Here is a 19835-nt window from a genome sequence, read left to right on the forward strand (position 1 = left end):
TTCAGTAGTCAATGAGAAGTATCCCCGCAGCACTGCCGTGCTAAGGAAGAACGCCGTATGAATATTTGAGAGTTGCCAAATTTCCCTTGATAAAACATGTATTTTTGAAAACATTCTTGTATATTTTTCCTTGAAAAGTTCAGATATTTTGGATTAAATTAAGTACAAAATTATCTGAAAATTTCAGAAAGTAACATCCGCAATTTCCCAGTAAATTTGGTTTTTATTGGAGGAAATTTGGCAACGTCTGAAGGCTCATACGACGTTCTTCCTTGGCACGGCAGAGCCAGAGCAGAGCAGCTTTACAACTCGGCGGCAAAGCTACGAGCCTCTCCCATCATGACTGTTTTGTGGTTTGAATTCTTGACAGCGTGGGGGAGATGGTTTGTAGCAAAAATTTTCACCTTCAAACTACTTTTATTAAAGGTACATTCACGCTATTACTGTAATAGGGCGGAGGATGAGCTTACTTCAAAAGGAATTGGATTAAACTTCTGGTGAGCCTGTGTTTTTTTAACTTTTTCTATCATCATATGTTTTTTTTTTTTTTTTTGTTTTTTTTTCCCCTTTCATTTTTCTGTTGAAGAAAAACTGCAAAGTGAGTATGGATACCCACGTACTTTTGCTTCTATACTTTTTACAATTTCTTTATGATAGATTCTCATCAGACCGATACTTGAATATCCGAATCTGCTGATCATATCATCCATATCATTCTGGTGGCTTATTCAACTTCAATAATCTTGATCGTTGATTTAATAAGCTTGAATGAGCCAGCATGTTGGGTCGTTCAATTTCAATGCTCTCGATGATTCAGTTACGATAAGCCTGATCATTGGCCCAATGAGTTTGAATAAGCTGATAAATTGAATCATTCAAATTGAATGATCCTGATTATACAAGTTGAACGATCCAACGAGTTAGTGCATCCATGTTGAATGATCGAATGAGCCAGCGCATTCAAGCACATTGGGTGAATGACCCGATGCACATTCAAGTTGAACGATCCAATGAGCCAGCGCACTCAAGCTCATTCGGGATCATTCAAGCTCATTGAAGAATCATTCAAACTCATTCAGGATCATTGAAAATTGAATGATCCTGAATGAGCTGGAACGATCCATTTTTTCTCGGGTAAGACTGACATTTTGCCTCAAGTTCTCAGAAATACAAATTAGGTGTGTCGTGATTTATCATTGAGAATACCTATATTATCTTAACGCAAGTTCGATCAATCGCACCGAACACAGTGCGGCCGGCGTCAAACTCATATCAGCGCCTGCAAGACTGGGGAAATACTTCACGCATTGCGCCAAACAGTACGGTCGGTATGAACGCATACTGACGCCTACAAGACTGCATGGATACTTCTCGCATTGATTGTACCCGTCGATTATACCCGGACTGCGTTTCCAATTCGGTACTGTTGACCGTTCAGCTTCGTTTCCATTTTGTAATCTCTTGTGAATTCCCAAAAGGAAAATCGATAGTTTTTTCCGTTTATTCTATCCAGTAACCGAGCAAACGTATCATTCACGCACGGGACTATAATATTACTGAAATATTTCACTTGAAACATAGCAGCATCTGAGGGAAGCAACTTCCAATGGAGGGATGGTTAATCGTTAGCTTGCAACTTCGCCGTTCGTACTTTCATGAAGAAGTTCAGCGCTGAGGAAGACGGACAACTGAGTCCAGAAAAGTGCCAAATTTTATAGGCACACTTCTGCTCATAATTAACTGTCGTAACTACATTGATCACGGCTAACCTAATAGTCAGCCGGAGTTAAAGGCGGAAAAAGTTGTTACAGAATCCTTGCCGAGATTAATTTACTTATCGGACCTTTTTTTAACTCAATTCCAACTTTCTCACTCCTGTTTGGTTTGCCATGTGAGTCAATTTTCAATGATGCATTTCAAGAAGGATTTGATTAAAAACGAACAGGAATATTTTAAAATATAACAGTTTAATGTTTCGAGGCAGACTTAGCCTCTGCATTAAAATTATTCACTGTAATTTAAACTAAATAAATATTTGTACGTCATAAGAATAAACATGACCTTAGCCAAGAAAATGAAGATAGAACTATCGTTAGATGATGAATCTAGGGCCCTGCTTAACACCTACCCATATACAGGAGTGTTATCTGGGGGATAACTATGAGAAAGCGTTAATTTGGAAATTCAACGGTGTGCCTATAGCATTTGGTTTTTAAGCTCAGCAGCAATAGAAACCGCATCCAAAATTCTTGACTCACCACCCGTGCTGGCAAGATAGCAAAGAGAGCAGTAAGTCCATGCTGGGTGAGCCTCGAGACACAAAAGAGCATTAGTGGCGTGGCGTGCTTTGCGATATATCGATTGTTATGCCATTTAAACCTATAGAAAAGGGTCGATAAACAGGGTGTTCGCAGCGAACACCTTAATTAATTATCGATTCTTTACCATAGGGTTAAATGGCATAACAATCGATATATCGCAATTCACGCCACGCCACTGAAGAGCATAGGCTAACCATGGCTCATACAGAACTGCACCGGCTGCTTTCTTCGCTATCAGGGTAGCGTGGTTGGCAGGGTTGCAATTTTTCATGAAAAATAAAATCTTGAAATTTCATGTGAAATATTTAATGAAATTTCAGAAGAGTGTGAAAAATATTTTTCATTATTTTTTAAAATTAAATGCAAAATTAAATGAAAGGAGACCTGGTTTTTCACTTTTTGGTGTTTTATAGTGTGTGTTTCATACCGAGCCCCTGAAAATATGTTTCATATTTTTCACAACTTTTAGAAATTTCATGAAATATTTCACGGAAACGTTCCATATTTCAAATTTTTTGTTTCATCCGTGCAACCCTGGTAGTAGGTCGAAAAGTGGATGGATGCAAACGTTAGCCATTATTCACTGAACAAGTGAGTTTATAGTTTTTGACTTCAGCAGAGAGTATTTTTCTCCGTTAGATTGCAACCCTGCCAGTCTGGTCGAAAAAGGTTAACTTAATTTACCCGTGGAAATTTGCCTCAATACTACAATCAAACTTATGAAATAAATACTCACGCACAAAATCGGTTGCAAGGCGGCGGTGAACGTAATTACACATTTAAACAAAAACTATGTACAAAATAAGATATAAATGAACGATCATTTGACAATCCCTAAATATCTATGCACGGAACTTTGAAAAAAAAAAGAATTAAACATCAAAAAAGGTATGTGGTGAAAAATTCTCATCTAACCCCGATTTCGGGTTTTATACAAATTACACTGAAAAAAATGAGTTAGCGTCAGATGACTAAAAATTGTTTCTATACACTAACTCAAATTGTGTGATTTGGACACACATGATTTTTGGTTTCTGTACACTAACCACTATTAGTGCTGGAAACTAATTCCGCTACTCTAATTCGCATTCGGTAGGGTTGGGTCAACCTAACCTCAAAACTTTTTTTTTTTTTTTTTTTTTTTTTTTTTTTTTATTGAGAGTTTAGTGGCTTCTATTCCTTTAGGAATCTACAGCCATCTATAGGCACTATTTACTGTCCGAAGACATCAGGGAATTTGGTAGACATCCATGCTCAGGCTTACAAATTTTCACGGATTAAGGCCGAGCGAATTCTGCTTACAGATCCACTCGTCAGTTCCATGAAAATTTGTCGCCACCACCGGGATTCGAACCCGGGACCTATTGACCTAGAGTCAGACGCGCTAACCACTAGGCCAACCTGGCCTTTTGAAATTACGGGAGAACACGAACTATAGAAGTAAGCAGTAAGTTCACAGGTTTTCGTAAAATATAAACTGAACGCGGAACGCTTTAATCGCAATTTAATACAGAAGATTGACGACTCCAACGAATATCATGCTTGTTTACGTTTTGAATCGAACAGACGATTTCTAACCTTAACAGGTTTATTTATGTTGCTTTCGAACGTTTTCAAGAAAGAGAGGACACTATAAATCATACCGGGAGTATTTACATTGTCAAACGAGCCCGAAATTTCACATTTTAATTGATTTTCACGAGCTGACGCGATTGAGGCTGTTGTACCGACGCCACTTTTTTGAAACTAAATAAATGTAACGGACAATGTGGCAGTTAGCGTTGAGGGCGAATTAGTTTGACCCGAAGGTGAATTTGTCTTACCACAGCGCTAATTTTACAGCTAGTGCTGTTTTCCAATTCTGGTTCGCGCTCTAGTAAAGTGAAGTCAGCGTATGAAGCGAATTGATTGGTGCTTCAGTACAATAAATTAGTTCTGAAGCCTAATTTTGATTCTACTTGGCGAGAACTTACCAAATTAGTTCTCAACGCTAACTACTTTTTTTTCAGTGTAGTACAGCTGCCTGCAGAAAGACAAACTTTAAATCTCAGAAATTAATATTTGTCTCGCTTCCATACGTATTACTTGAACGGGTAGAACGCTTAAGTGGCGATGGATATTAATCTACAAAAAAAGGCAGAGAATAATAATAAATAAAAAAAAAAAAAAAAAAAAAAAAAAAAAAAAACTTGAACCATACGTCGTAATAATCTTCTATACTATAAGCTCCAAGACCTCCTAATTTTGCGAAACTGGTAACGCTTAGTTCCAGCGTTCTACCGGGCCGATTTTCATGATTTTTGCGGCTATCGACGGGCAATTGTCTCTAGATAAGCCAACTCTTTTCAGATTTTCAAAATATGGCCCAGGTTTTTTTATATTACGTGGTAAAGTTGCGAATTCTCCCATTTAAACAATGTAAATTTATACTTTTTGTCATAGTTCGTTTGAGCGTTCTACCGGGCCGATTTCCATGATTTTTGCGTAAATCGACAGGTAATAGGCCCTAGATGAGCCCGCTCTAATCAGATTTTGGAAAAAGGACCCAGGTTTTTTTAAAATCACGTTATAAAAGTGAGTGAGTTTATAGAATGCTCCGGTACTGCTACCGCTATGCGCGGGAGGATGCGCAGTGGTCGAGGAGGTTGCGCAGTAGTTGTGTAGCCTGCGCATCAGCTCTACACTTATCTACACAAGATTCGCACCTGATTTCTCACGTCGTGCGGTGACCGAGTTGTCTAAGACGTCGAATGCGTCCTCTTGGAACTCGGTGTAGGTTCGATCCCCGACTCATGATATCTTAATTATTACCTGTCTATCATTGTTCATTGTTTTACTGCAATATTTCATCAAGCAGTCATTCCAAAACGCGTCCTTTAAATTTTAAAGTAATTTTAAGTAAAGTTTAAAATTAAAGGATACCTCATATCGTAATTGTTTAGGGGAAAAATAAAACTAACACTGATAGGAGGGTAAAAATAGGGCCGCGAAGCGGCCCATTGATGGCGCGGAGCGCCTTCAGGGGGTTGGGCCGCGTAGCGGCCAGGGGGCGTAGCCCCCTAGTTTTCTAGTATTCTTCATGCAAGGGGACCAATAAGGGTCGTCTTTGGGCCCACCTTGGCTAAATTTCCTCAACTCTATTATATTTTACTCATTAAGGATCTAACATTTTACGAAATGCATCATGATTTGGTCACTCGATCGCTTATTAGACCTAGTACAGACCTAAACTAGAGCCGGATAAACTGGGAAGCTGTAGCGCCCCGTGCCCCCTGAAGGTTGTTTGTGTATTTACCACTTTATCAGTGTACTCCCACAATTAATAGGACATGCCCGCATCATCGTACAACCCCTACCTTTTTTTACCGGGACAAATATATCTAGGTTGTCATGAATTCCCCTAGCTGGGGCACTTCAGAGCGTCATAAATAATGCTATCGGATGGCTAGTAAATAACAGATGATTAATCTGGGGAAATATGTTCAAAATGATTTTGAATGAATTTGTTGAAAATTGTTCAAATGGGAGCTCTAAATACGCAACTTGGAGCTTACCATTCGTGGGTTAATATTGTTCAAAAAAACGGTGAAAATTCCTGTGAACTATGTGCATACTCTAGTTCTTAAAAATGAAACATCACTGCATGAAGAAGCTCATACTGCCGTGCTAAGGAAAAACGCCGCATGAGCCATCAGAAGTTTGCCGAATTTCTTTCGACAGATCACGAATTCTCAGGAAAATGTGTGAATATTTTTGTTCTGATTTTTCAGAGAATTTCGTTCGTCATTCCATCTACAAAGTTTGAAAATTTCAAGGGGAAACAGTCTTGACTTTCTTCAAGGATAAATCTTTTTTTACAATGAATTTGGCAACATTCGAATGCGCATACGGCGCAAAATGGATCGAGTCAATATGAGAGGTCGGAAAAAAGTTGGAGACTTTAAACGCTTATAACTCCGTTTATTCAAAATGTTGAGGTTCTGAAAGTGATTTCATTGGTTTCCGCGTATACTTTTCTTCTGGTAACACCCTTTGAAATTTAAAATGTGGCAAAATTAACATCCAAATTTACAGCTTTATAGTCAAATATGTAATGCCCGAGCTCTCTAACTGACTCGATCCACTGCGCGGCGTTTTTCCTTAGCACGCCAGCATTCTGTCGTGCTAAGGGAGAACGCCGTATGAACCTTCAGGCGTTGCCAAATTTCCTTTGATAAAACACTGATTTCCTGGTTAACTTGTGCAATTGTTCGCACTTGTTCGCAATTTCACCTGAAGTTCCTGAAAATATCAAGGAAAAATATTGATAACGTTCCGCAAAATTAAACATTTTATCAAAGGAAATTTGACAACCCTCGGATGTTTATACGGGGTTCTTCCTTAGCACTGCAGCATTGGTGATCGGCTCATGCAGCAAAGGGTCAATTCTTGGGCTATCGACGCTATTAGTGGCGACGTCATCACAGGGATTCTCCATTGTACCGAATTGGATCCAAACAATAACATTGGCATAACCTCTTTCAATGCTCTCAATGCGAAAAAATCGATATATATCGCTTTTCTGTGACGTGGCACTAATAGCGTCTATGGGCTGCGGCCGGTATCTGAGAGCCAACCATTTGAACTTGACCTTGAGACCCCTCCTTTCGATTTCGACCCCGAACGCGATCTCGATAACCTTCCTCTTACTGATGAGCTGAGTTTCTTCACACCACCCGTGAGAGAACGGGCGAATGTCGGTGATTTGGCGAGGAAATTTTTCACGGAATTGCCCCTAGGGAGTTTGTTAAGAACGGCCGCAGTAGCACGCTGCCAGGACGGCTTCCCGTTCTGGCCCCTGATCCCTGATCCCCCGGAGAAAGCTTTAGGGTTCTCTTGCCGTATCATGTCGATGGTGCACTGCGGGAGTTGCGTGCACTTATCGGCGAAGCAGTCGTGTCCAGGCTCGGTGCATTTGCACTGTTCCAGCTGTCCATTGGCTGCCAGGACTGCGCATCTTTCCGGGGGATAGTCCAGGCAAGTCCCGTCCGGCGCTTTGTACAAGTTCGAGATCGATTCTTGGCAGACTTTCTCGAGTAATGGAGATGGGGGGCATCCTTTCGGGGGCGAGGGGGCGTTTTTTGGGGAGCGTCTCGATGGGGAGGAACCTTTGACATTTCCTCCGCGTGGTGTGGGTGCTTCCTAAAATAGAGAGAAAGTGCAGATGAAAGAAGAAATCAAGGATATCTAGGTGCAATTAGAGTACCTGTATAGCGAGAGTATAGAGAGATCGTCGTCTCCTGCACGAGGGAACGTAAGTCCATTCCAAGGTTGCCAAATGGCCTCAAACAATTTCTTTATATTACAAAGTGACACCTGTGCAATTTTGTGAAAAATTTATCTGATTTTTGCGTAAAATCTGAGGAAAAGGCAGTGAAATTTTCAGTTAGGAATGCCCAAGATTCTTCTAATTACTATGCAATTTGTGAGGGGGAATTGGAAACATTGAAATAAATTTGTTACGTGAGGGAAACGGCGAGATGTGAAACTCCGAAAATCCATCAGGCCTTCACCGATGTCTCCGTGAATGAAGTTAGGGCCCAGAAATGCAGCCAACGTATGAATTTCAATTATTCAGAGCACTTTACCGATACAATTGTTGCGAACCATCGTTTATAAAGCACGTATTTGACTTAGTTTTTGCATGAATTTACTCATTTTTGTACATTCTTGGCCATCTTAGTTGGAATTGGAATCTGCAGAATGGCAGTGAAATTTTGTGCGTTAGAAGTTGGTTAGAAGGGTGGCTGCACTTTTGGGCCCTACGCCCTCCATGAAGCGATCTGTCCATACTCTCGCTGTATAGGTACTCTAGGTGCAATAGACCACTAGACAAGGTACGAAGTTAAGCATTCTGATACATATTTCTTAACCAGAATTTTGCGTAGAACACGATTTGCATGCACAAGGAGAAAAAAACCTCGTGCGTGGGACCCGAAGTTCAGGTCATATGGATCTTTGAAGTCTTCAGATTGAGCATCTGAACACTTTAGGTCTAGCTGTCGAGGTTCGGATCACACATCTGAAACTTCAGTTCTTACATCTGAAAGACTTCAGATGTGAGAACCGAGGTTTTTCGGATGTGAAAACCGAAGTACTTCAGATGTAAGAACTGAAGTCTCAGATGTGTGATCCTAACCTCGACAGCTAGATCTGAAGTGTTCGGATGCTCAATCCGAAAACTTCAGAGATCCATATGACCTGAACTTCGGGTCCCACGCACGAATTTTTTTTCTCCGTGCATAACGATAATTACTGACGTTAACTCCTGACCAATATATTTAATGTTTCTTGACGCGTGAATTCAAACCTCTCGCTCATGAAAACTCAATGGTCTACGTGAGTCAAATCGCACTCTAAAAATTACCATGACTTTCTCTGCGATGTGAAAATCCGGCAATCTCAATCCTGACGCTTTGGCTCGATTGTAGCAAGTTGTTTATGGTATGAACAACACAGAGTGGGAAATGAACAGTGCTGGATTGAGAAGCCTGCCGAAATCGTTGTAGTACGCGATTGGACTCACGTAGAGTGTTGAGTTTCGTGTGATGTGGCAATTCAAATTTCCCGTAACCAATATAGAATAAAAACGTTGAGATCTTAGATAGGAAATGATTTCGGTAATTTTCGATGCAAGAATCGCGTTTTACGTGAAATTCCGGTCAAGAAACATGTATATCAGAACCCTTAAATTCGTACCTTGTCTAGTGGGCCGTTGGGCGCATTTCCGCTTAATGGAACTATATGCGAGTGGAAAAATGGGGTGTGCTCGTTAGTTTAAAGCCTTAAGAATGAATGAGAATTTTAAAGCACCAGTGACGTCAGCGGTGACGACCGTACTCGACGACGGCGACGAGCTCGTCGTCGGGGCGCTTTAACTCATGAGCCCTGTCCACAACGCTCTTGTCGCATGTCCAAGGCTCACGAGATAGCGCTCAGTTCCTTTTGATTTAATGTAAAATTCCGCTTTTCCATTTTCTCAAAAGGAACTGTTTCCACTTTTACATTGTTTCTTATCCAGCTCACAACGAGCACAGGCACACCCCATCTTTCCACTCGCACATGGTTCCTTTTAGCATAAATACGTCCTATAAGTCTGCTGCACCATGGTCGTGTGGAGGGGGTCAGGGAGGGGCCTAACCTCCCCCCCCCCCCCCAGAATTAAATATAGTTTAAGCTGCCTCCCCATCCCCCCAGAAATGCCAGATGATGGGAAAGAACCTTTGCGGTGGATGATTATCTCTTTAAACGAAGGCCTTAAGTAAAACACCGTGTTCATTCAGTTAGTATCTTCTAAAATTCTCATCATAGAAGCCTTAAACTGCGCCCAAAAATATTTAAAATTTCGAAAACTTCCCTAAGTTGCATGAAACAGTTCGAAGACATGCTTTGCTGGAAGGAAAATAATTAACGGAATTTTTCCGCAGAAATTGGTAAAAAAAACTGCGTCACGAAAGCCTCAAAATGCGTTCAACTAGATTTAAAATCCCAGAACATTTCCAGATAAGTTGCATGAAACAGTTCAAAAGTATGCTTTGCTGAAAGGAAAAAACGGAACGAAATTTTTCTGCAGGATTTGGAAAAAAAAAATTCGTCACGCACGCCTCTAAATGCGTCCGAATAGATTTGAAATTTCAAACATTTTCCGGGGGACATCACAATGACCTACGTATAGGCATATGTGTTGCATGCAAGACGAACAGTCGTGTAGGCATGCCCGGCTGAGTTAAAGTGGCACGAAAATATCGATTATCACGATTAAAATTCTGAAATCCACACCATAGTACACCATAGACAATGGATTCTTTGAAAAGAAAGGAATGAAAAGTCCCGTCGATCGTACTCCATCGGTTTTTAGGATTAAATTTAGAGTGAAATCAACATCTTAATGAAACAAGTTCGATATATGTCGATAATAATTGCTCTTTCTCTCTTAAGAATCACCTGAACCAATATTAATTTCCTGTTTTTGAGTTTATTTTGAAACTTCCCGTCGCGCAATTCGTTTTTCTCGGGACGTTTTGAAAATAAAACAGGATGGGAATGAGTTTAATTCAAATATTATCTACCCGCTGCAAAAACTGAAAATCGATACCCCCCCCCCCTTCCAAACTGTTTTTCCCACCTACACGGCCCTTCTGCCCAGCTCTGGGCTACACATAAGGATTTTGATAGACTTACCAAAGGCGTGGCGTGTTTTGCGATATATCGATTGATCTGTCATTTAAACCTGTCGACAAGGATCGATTAACAAGGTGTTCGCAAAGAACACCTTAATAAATCGATTCTTTACCATTGCTTCAAATGGGGATAAACCGATAGTCGATCATGACTTGCCACTGAGACTTACCAATGCACGAAAATTTACCACGAGAGAAACTAAAAATTGACATTTCCCTAACACCCAAATCGGGGTTTTTCATCTGAATAGCCCTCTCCCCTCTTACTGCGTTACACATTAGGATTCAAACGATGCAAAACTTACCACTTCACACAAGTTTATAACGAGAGATACCAAAACGAGAGCGCCATAGCGCGATAGAACTGAGAATTTCGGCATCTTTTTCAAACAAACTCCCGCACACACATCGTCGAGATCTGGAGATCAACTGTGAAGCGTTTTGTTAATTCTAAAACACCTTAAACATACACGTCGATCAGGAGGACTAGCAGGGTTCGAACACCGAGCATCTCTCAAAAAAACGCGGTACCTCGGTTTGTGCGTCAATGCCCTGCTAACGACTCCATCGGTTTTGCCGATTTTCGTCAGGAATCCAACCTTTCCCGGAGATTATCCTTCGATTTACCAGAGGCGTCAGTGCGTCTGGCGACCATGGATCGGGATTGCGTCAATGGGAGAAAAAATTTTCGCGGTGCGTTGCGCAGAATTCCACCATTATAAATGAAGTGGAGGCAACAAAAAATTATGCATACTTTTTGAAAAAACTTCGACAAGGCACTAAATTGAAATTCGTGTACTTTGCTAGGATTATCTTGAAATCGTGATGCGTATGAAATAAGTTGACATTGGTAAATATCAGAGTCCCTTTATACTGAGAGTCAGGACAATGTGAATTTTTTTCTGATTAGTCCCCGTATTTTAGGCCTCCTCAGTGTCACAAACGGGAATAAATATTACATTTTCACCGATTGCAAAGAATAGAATGGACCGGGGTATAATGGGCTCGACAAGGAACATACGAAATGAGAGAGGGAACGGAGAAAGGAATTTGAGAATGAGCCGATCAAAGATTACGAAAAACTGTCATTTGTGTAATCTTTATTCCCGTTTGTGACTCCTTGAGGGAGGGTTGTCTCGACTCTCAGTATAAACAGACTCTAGTAAATACTAAGGACTGTGCCCTCTGGCTGCCACGCGGGTCAGCTCCTAGAGGGCGCTTAACGGAATCTAAGACCTGCTTTGCTGCCCCCGTGATTTAATCCCAATAGTGCGGGCTCATGAAGGGACCATGTATTATATTGGTAACAAAAAAATCACGAAAATCGATCCGCTTGAACTTCAGGATAAATTGTGGCGAAAAATGAAAATTTATGTGGTAAAAAGAGGTAAGGGTTGTTGGGCGATATTGGAATTTCCAATACATTGTGGTTGTACCCCAATAGATTAGGTTAAAATGGTGCGGTACCACCCTAACTTGAGTTGCGGCGCTGGCACAATTAATTGGAAATGCCCATATCATCTGACAAATGGATTGCGTTTTGCAAAAAGGGAACAAGAGCATTCCAATTTCGCCAATATTGCGCAACTCGTTTTACCTCGCAAATATACTGCTCATTTGAACAAGTTTTATCTTTACACTCAATAAACTACGGAGAAAGTTACTTGTGTAAATATGCATGATTTCAGTGATTGTATAGCAAAAAATTTAAGTTGCACAATCCTAGCAATATGAATGATCTTGGTTCCTTTTTTGCAAAATGCAATTCAAATTGGTCATAGTTACAAAATCTAAATAGAGAGGGTTTGTCTAGGCACTATCACTCGTTAACCTCGGCGAAAACGATGGAAATCGGCCGATCAGAAAAGACTGCGTGAAAAATTAGAAATTTTGAAAATCACAGAGCTTACAGTAATGATGGTCCCCACCCCCAACGTAAGACGATGTTGGGAATGAGACGTCGTAGACACGTGGTCATCCCCGATTACGTCACGCATATACATATTATTATTACTCTATATAAAGCTGCTGTTCCCACTCACTATGCCCCCCCTAGATAAAAATTGGCCGAAGCGATTTCCTTTAAAATTGGCACACGCTCAGCTATTGTAATGAGGAGTTGATTAAAATTATTCCCATTCAAATCCGCTGCCTTAGGACGCCCGCAAGAGCGAAAAGTTATTTCTCCGTATAGTATTACATTGGAGATACGCGGTTGTTTACGCGCATCGCGCCGAACAGGTTCAATCCTGTTGCGTGACGTCACTGCCTTATAGACGAAATATAAGGTCTTAGGCGGTATTTTTCAACGGATTTTTGAGGAAATTGGTCAGCGGGGGTATTTTTCAACGGGGATCTCGAATTTTTGGTCGGATTTTCAAAATCTCAAAATCCAAGATGGCGGCCGTGGCCTAAATTGCTAAGTCGGCTCCTGTTTGATCGATTTTTGTGAAACTCGGAGATCCACGGTACTTTTCGACGGGGAACTCGAATTTTTGGTTAGATTTTCAAAATTTCAAAATCCAAGATGGCGGCCGTGGCCTAAATTGCTAAGTCGGCTCCTGTTTGATCGATTTTTGTGAAACTCGGAGATCCAGGGTACTTTTCGACGGGGAACTCGAATTTTTGGTTAGATTTTCAAAATTTCAAAATCCAAGATGGCGGCCGTGGCCTAAATTGCTAAGTCGGCTCCTGTTTGATCGATTTTTGTGAAACTCGGAGATCCAGGGTACTTTTCGACGGGGAACTCGAATTTTTGGTTAGATTTTCAAAATTTCAAAATCCAAGATGGCGGCCGTGGCCTAAATTGCTAAGTCGGCTCCTGTTTGATCGATTTTTGTGAAACTCGGAGATCCAGGGTACTTTTCGACGGGGAACTCGAATTTTTGGTTAGATTTTCAAAATTTCAAAATCCAAGATGGCGGCCGTGGCCTAAATTGCTAAGTCGGCTCCTGTTTGATCGATTTTTGTGAAACTCGGAGATCCAGGGTACTTTTCGACGGGGAACTCGAATTTTTGGTCGGATTTTCAAAATTTCAAAATCCAAGATGGCGGCCGTGGCCTAAATTGCTAAGTCGGCTCCTGTTTGATCGATTTTTGTGAAACTCGGAGATCCAGGGTACTTTTCGACGGGGAACTCGAATTTTTGGTTAGATTTTCAAAATTTCAAAATCCAAGATGGCGGCCGTGGCCTAAATTGCTAAGTCGGCTCCTGTTTGATCGATTTTTGTGAAACTCGGAGATCCAGGGTACTTTTCGACGGGGAACTCGAATTTTTGGTTAGATTTTCAAAATTTCAAAATCCAAGATGGCGGCCGTGGCCTAAATTGCTAAGTCGGCTCCTGTTTGATCGATTTTTGTGAAACTCGGAGATCCAGGGTACTTTTCGACGGGGAACTCGAATTTTTGGTTAGATTTTCAAAATTTCAAAATCCAAGATGGCGGTCGTGGCCTAAAATGCTATATAGCTTCCTAATATCGATCGATTTTTGTGAAATTCAGTATTAGGGGGTATATTTCGACGGGAAATTAGAATTTAAGGTCCGATTTTCAAAATTCAAAAATCCAAGATGACGAACGTGGTCTAAATTGCTATCTTGGCTTCCGATCCATCGATTTTTGTGAAATTCGGTATTAGGAGGTGTATTTCGACGGGAAATTAGAATTTAGGGTCCGATTTTCAAAATTCAAAAATCTAAGATGACGAACGTGGTCTAAATTGCTATCTTCGCTTCCGATCCATCGATTTTTGTGAAATTCGGTATTAGGAGGTGTATTTCGACGGAAAACTCGCATTTTTGGTCCGATTTTCAACATTTCCAAATCCAAGATGGCGGCCCCGCACGAAAACGCGGTCCGGACTCCTGGAATATCAATTTCTGTAAAACTTGGTGAAAAAGAAGATTAAGACATAGATGTTGTCTCCTCAGCAATGTTAAAAACTGTGCGGGGCGGTGGCGGCTCGCGGAGCGAGTCGCAAGTTCGTCGCGAAGCGTAGAACTGGGGTCCAGGGGCACTCCCCAGCTAGACGTGTCAGCTCGCAAAGCGAGCTAATCACGACTAGTTACTCTATATAAAGCTGCTGTTCCCACTCACTCTGCCCCCCCTAGATAAAAATTGGCCGAAGCGATTTCCTTTAAAATTGGTACACGCTTTAGCTATTGTAATGAGGAGTTGATTAAAATTATTCCCATTTAAATCCGCTGCTTAGGACGCCCGCAAGAGCGAAAAGTTGTTTCTCCATATAGTATTATATTGGAGATACGCGGTTGTTTACGCGCATCGCGCCGAACAGGTTCAATCCTGTTGCGTGACGTCACTGCCTTCTAGACGAAATATAAGGTTTTAGGCGGTATTTTTCAACGGATTTTTGTGGAAATTTGTAAGCGGGGGTATTTTTCAACGGGGATCTCGAATTTTTTGTCGGATTTACAAAATGTCAAAATCCAAGATGGCGGCCGTGGCCTAAAATGCTAAGTCGGCTCCTGTTTGATCGATTTTCGTGTAACTCGGTTCTAAGGGGTATTTTTCGACGAGAAACTCGAATTTTCGGTCAGATTTTCAAAATTTCCAAATCCAAGATGGCGGCCGTGGCCCAAAACGCTAAGTCGGCTCCTGTTATATCGATTTTCGTGAAACTCGATATCAACGGGTATTTTTCGACGAGAAACTCGAATTTCCGGTCAGATTTTCAAAATTTCCAAATCCAAGATGGCGGCCGTGGCCTAAAATACTAAGTCGACTCCTGTTATATCGATTTTCGGGAAACTCGGTATCCAGGGGTATTTTTCGACGAGAAACTCGAATTTTTGGTCAGATTTTCAAAATATCCAAATCCAAGATGGCGGCCGTGGCCTAAAATGCTAAGTCGGCTCCTGTTTGATCGATTTTCGTGAAACTCGGTACATCCAGGGGTATTTTTCGACGAGAAACTCGAATTTTCGGTCAGATTTTCAAAATATCCAAATCCAAGATGGCGGCCGTGGCCTAAAATGCTAAGTCGGCTCCTGTTAAATTGATTTTCGTGAAACTCGGTATCAACGGGTATTTTTCGACGAGAAACTCGAATTTTTGGTCAGATTTTCAAAATTTCCAAATCCAAGATGGCGGCCGTGGCCTAAAATGCTATATCGCTTACTGATATCGATCGATTTTTGTGAAATTCGGTATTAGGGGGTATATTTCGACGGGAAATTAGAATTTTAGGTCCGATTTTCAAAATTCAAAAATCAAAAATGGCGAACGTAGTCGAAATTGTTATATCGGCTTCCGATCCATCGATTTTTGTGAAATTCGGTATTAGGAGGTGTATTTTGACGGAAAACTCGCATTTTTGGTCAGATTTTCAACATCTCCAAATCCAAGATGGCGGCCCCGCACGAAAACGCGGTCCGGACTCCTAGAACATCAATTTCTGTAAAACTTGGTGAAAAAGAAGATTAAGACATAGGTGTTGTCTCCTCATCAATGTTAAAAACTGTGCGGCGCGGTGGCGGCTTGCGGAGCGAGTCGCAAGTTCGTCGCGAAGCGTAGAACTGGGGTCCAGGGGCACTCCCCGGCTAGACGTGTCAGCTCGCAAAGCGAGCTAATCACGACTAGTCTATATTATACAGCTGCAAGCAAAATCTTGGAAGCACTATTTCTGACGAACTGCCGGACCGATAAGGATGATCTTTACATGTATGTCATCTGTAGTAGATGTAGATGTGCAAAAAATTATGAAACCCCGAACTTTTAATGCTGTAGAGCTTTTAAAGCTCATGTCACTTAAGTCCAATGTTAATAGCGTGAGATATATGTCGTTTCTGCTAGAAACGTCGAGGTGTGGGATTCTACCCGAGTGACTCGAATAAACAATAAAACAATGGAAAAGCTCGTGAAGGGCTCCTCATTCGAAGAGTTGAGGAACGAAGTATCGCTCAGGGTTCAAGGTTCAAGGTCCAAGGTATAAAGTTTAACTCAATTTTTCCTGCATTCTTCCGGCTTCGATTTGTGGCATTGGTCAATTTACTTGATTGCTGAATTTCTATTAATATTTACAGCAGATAAACAGCACATACAAAGTGAGAAGGCAGGCGCTGCGTCGCGTCGGGACGGACCAAATATTATTAACTCTTAACGGTCGAAATCCGATTTTTTTTTTTTTAAATTAAGTATTTAATAATAACATAATAAATGGAAATCTCTCCAGTAAGTGGACTGTGAGATTATGTACATCCAGCTATTCCTCATCATTTACAAATCTGAGAGTTACGTTAAAAATTTTGAAATCGATGCAGCTCGAACACAAAATGGTGTATTAAAATGGAAGAATATACATTTGCCTATACATATGCGTAAAGGGCCCGCGAAGCGGGCCTGAGCGCCCTCCCGGGGGTTGGGCCGCGTAGCGGTCAGGGGGCAGGGCCCCCTAGTATTATATGCGTGTATAACTCTTTGTAACACCCGCGTGATTTCAGATTGTTTTAGTAGCGGCGGGGGGGGGGGGGGTTTCAAGGTTCGCACTGCACGTACAAAGAATCCTGTAATCGATGTGTTTTCCGTATGTGTCTTGTCACTGTTTCGTACTAAGTCGCTAAAATGTTTTTTTTTTTTTTTTTTTTTTTTTTTTCAGTAGAGAGGGTCGATTTCCCTAATGACTTCGGGGTATTTTTTGCAGAATTGCACGGAGATGTGTTCGTTCCAAAGCGATTTCGATGGAACGTCCCTGTTGATGACGACTGTGAGTTGATTTAGGTGCAGCAACAGATTGGTTAGTGAAAAAAAATCAATCAAAATCAACGGTTCCGGTGATCTCTCTGCGTCAAGTTTTTACGGTAGAAATGACGAGCACAGTTAAAGTCAGTTTATGTTCCCTTGCAAAGAAGAGTAGGTGTGTACATTTTAAAGCGTTGCGATTGAAATGCATTAGCCCGGAATTCACTCCTCGAGATAAAGCAACAAATAAGCTGTAAGAAGACTTGAATCAGTGAGGTCAAAAACACACCAACTCGGGTTTTTTCTGATTTTCACTTTTTTACGCTTCAGTAACACTTATGGATAGAAGCATCTGCACGCAAAAGGAAATTTCGAAATTGCGATTGGAAGTGCTCGAAACAGCGACGGGAAAAGAGAAGAATCGAAGTATTTCATTGGAAATACCAATTTTTGGCCACTTCAAGGGAACCGGGTGACCATTCGATCTTGCGGTTTTCTTTTTTCGGTTCAGTATACCTTGTACCAACAAGTTATGTAAATATTCAAGCGTTATTCAGGTCGAAAAATATGAAATTTTCTGGGCAGACTATTAAAAATCAGTATCTGAAAGTCGGTGAGAACGAAAACACACCAACTCGGAAATTTTTAAACGCTTAATTTTCTGTCACCAAACATGGTGTATCGATTTAAACTTGGTGCTTTGCAAAGTCTCTAAGTACTTGTCCTTTGACACCAAAAAGGTTTTTCATAAACTAACTTCTTCGCCCGCTGCGTAGTTTTAAGTATTTCCTGAACAATTTTTTTTCCGAGTTGGTGTGTTTTCGAACTTACTGATTCTCTTATGAGGAGTGGAAGGAATGAAAAAGTACTGAAATAAAATTGAAAATCACACTTTGAATGCATGGTGAAAATCTGGCTGAAATCGGCGAGGATTTCCGATTGACCTTCGGATAAACATCATGGTAAACTAACCGATGCACGAGGTACGATATGGATTTTCGGTCGAGTGAATACCCGGGTATTTTATTAATTAATTCTAATTTTGAGACTTTCCAAATATTTATTGACATTTTAAGGATGTTAGTGTGAATTACTTTCTCAAAAGGACTGAGTAAATAATTGAAGTACAGGACCAAATCTTGATGACAATGATGAAGTTATGCTTGAATCCAGGGCTCCTTGGACCGAGCGACAGTTTGACAGAAGTACAAACATTACAACTGTAACAAACATTACGGGAACATAGTTAGTTATCCGTCACAATAAAATTTTGCTAAAGAGATTCATGAATGAAATCCCATCACGAGAGAAAAATAGACCTTGCCTACCATAATCTTTTCGCAATTCCTTTGCATGAAAATATCGTGATTTAGTCCATGTAACGCCAAATTTCTTACATCTTAGAACGAAGATACATTATAAAAAACGAGGGGTTATCGTATGACGTGCAGGACAAACGCAGATTTAACTTTCATCGTGGAAAATAATCAAATTATTATCAGGTACGAAGGAATTTTTCCGAAATTGGAAAGATACCAGAGCCGTAACTCAATCAATGTTGCTACCATTTATGGAGACTACCCGGAGTGCCACCGAAAAAAAAAAAAAAAAACTTTTCAGAGAGTGAAAAATATGATCTCGTGATCTAACAGCCAATCTGTTTGAAGAAAATAACAAAAATACTTTAAATGGGGGAAACGGTGCCCACGTGACTTGTCAAAAAAAAGTGAATCAAAAGAGCAACAATAAAGCCCTGGTAACTAATATTGGGGTGCGTCTTCAGAAATCTTTTAGCTTAGGTTCTGAAGAGGGTACAGGTGCCACATCAATGGAGAAAGTGATACAGAAAAAATAAATGGAGGTTATAAAAAAACCTACGTTAAATTTTTTTTATCTCTGTCACAACTGAGAAGTTAAAAAACGTAAAAAAATAAAGAACCATTATTCTCCTTTCATGATTTTCAGAGGATCAAAATTTTACCGCGCTTAAACCTCGGATCTAAAAAATACTCATGGTTAGCGAGAATCGTTCGTTTTACGGACAAAAAAGAAACCAAGAAGTCATTTGACGTCATTTTAGAAAAAAATCTTCAGCGTGCTACTTATAAACTTAATCTTAACTTCAACGCAGAGAATGGACCACTAGACAAGGTACGAATTTCAGCATTCTGATACATGTCTCTAAACCAAAATTTCACGTAGAACACTATACGCACAACGAAAATTACCGAAATTAACTCCTTACGAAGATATTTAATGATTCTTGATGCGTGAATTCAAACCACCCGCTCATGAAAACTCAATGCTCTACGTGATTCACATCGCGCGCTAAACGTTATCATGAACGTCTCAGCGATATAAAAATCTTTGACGCTTTGGCTCAGCTATAGCAAATTGCTTATAGTTTGAACAACACATGGTGGGAAATGAACACTGCTCGATTGAGAAGCTTGCTGAAACCGTTGTAGTGCGCGATTTGACTCACGTAGAGCTTTGAGTTTCTTGCGTGAGCGGGCGGTTCAAATTCCTCGTAACCAACGTGAAATAAAAAGGTTGGTATCTTCGCTAAGAGTTGGTTTCAGTAACTTTTGTTGCACGA

At 40.7% G+C, this 19835-nt stretch overlaps 1 protein-coding gene across 2 annotated transcripts in view; it reads left to right on the plus strand.

Annotated features, from left to right (window-relative positions):
* Positions 1 to 19835, plus strand: part of hig (locomotion-related protein hikaru genki) — a gene marked incomplete in the record, with an annotated part of 286062 nt that overhangs the window by 237174 nt on the left and 29053 nt on the right.

This window comes from Bemisia tabaci, chromosome 10 (genome assembly GCF_918797505.1).
Source record: "Bemisia tabaci chromosome 10, PGI_BMITA_v3".
Classification (NCBI taxonomy): Eukaryota; Metazoa; Arthropoda; class Insecta; order Hemiptera; family Aleyrodidae; genus Bemisia; species Bemisia tabaci.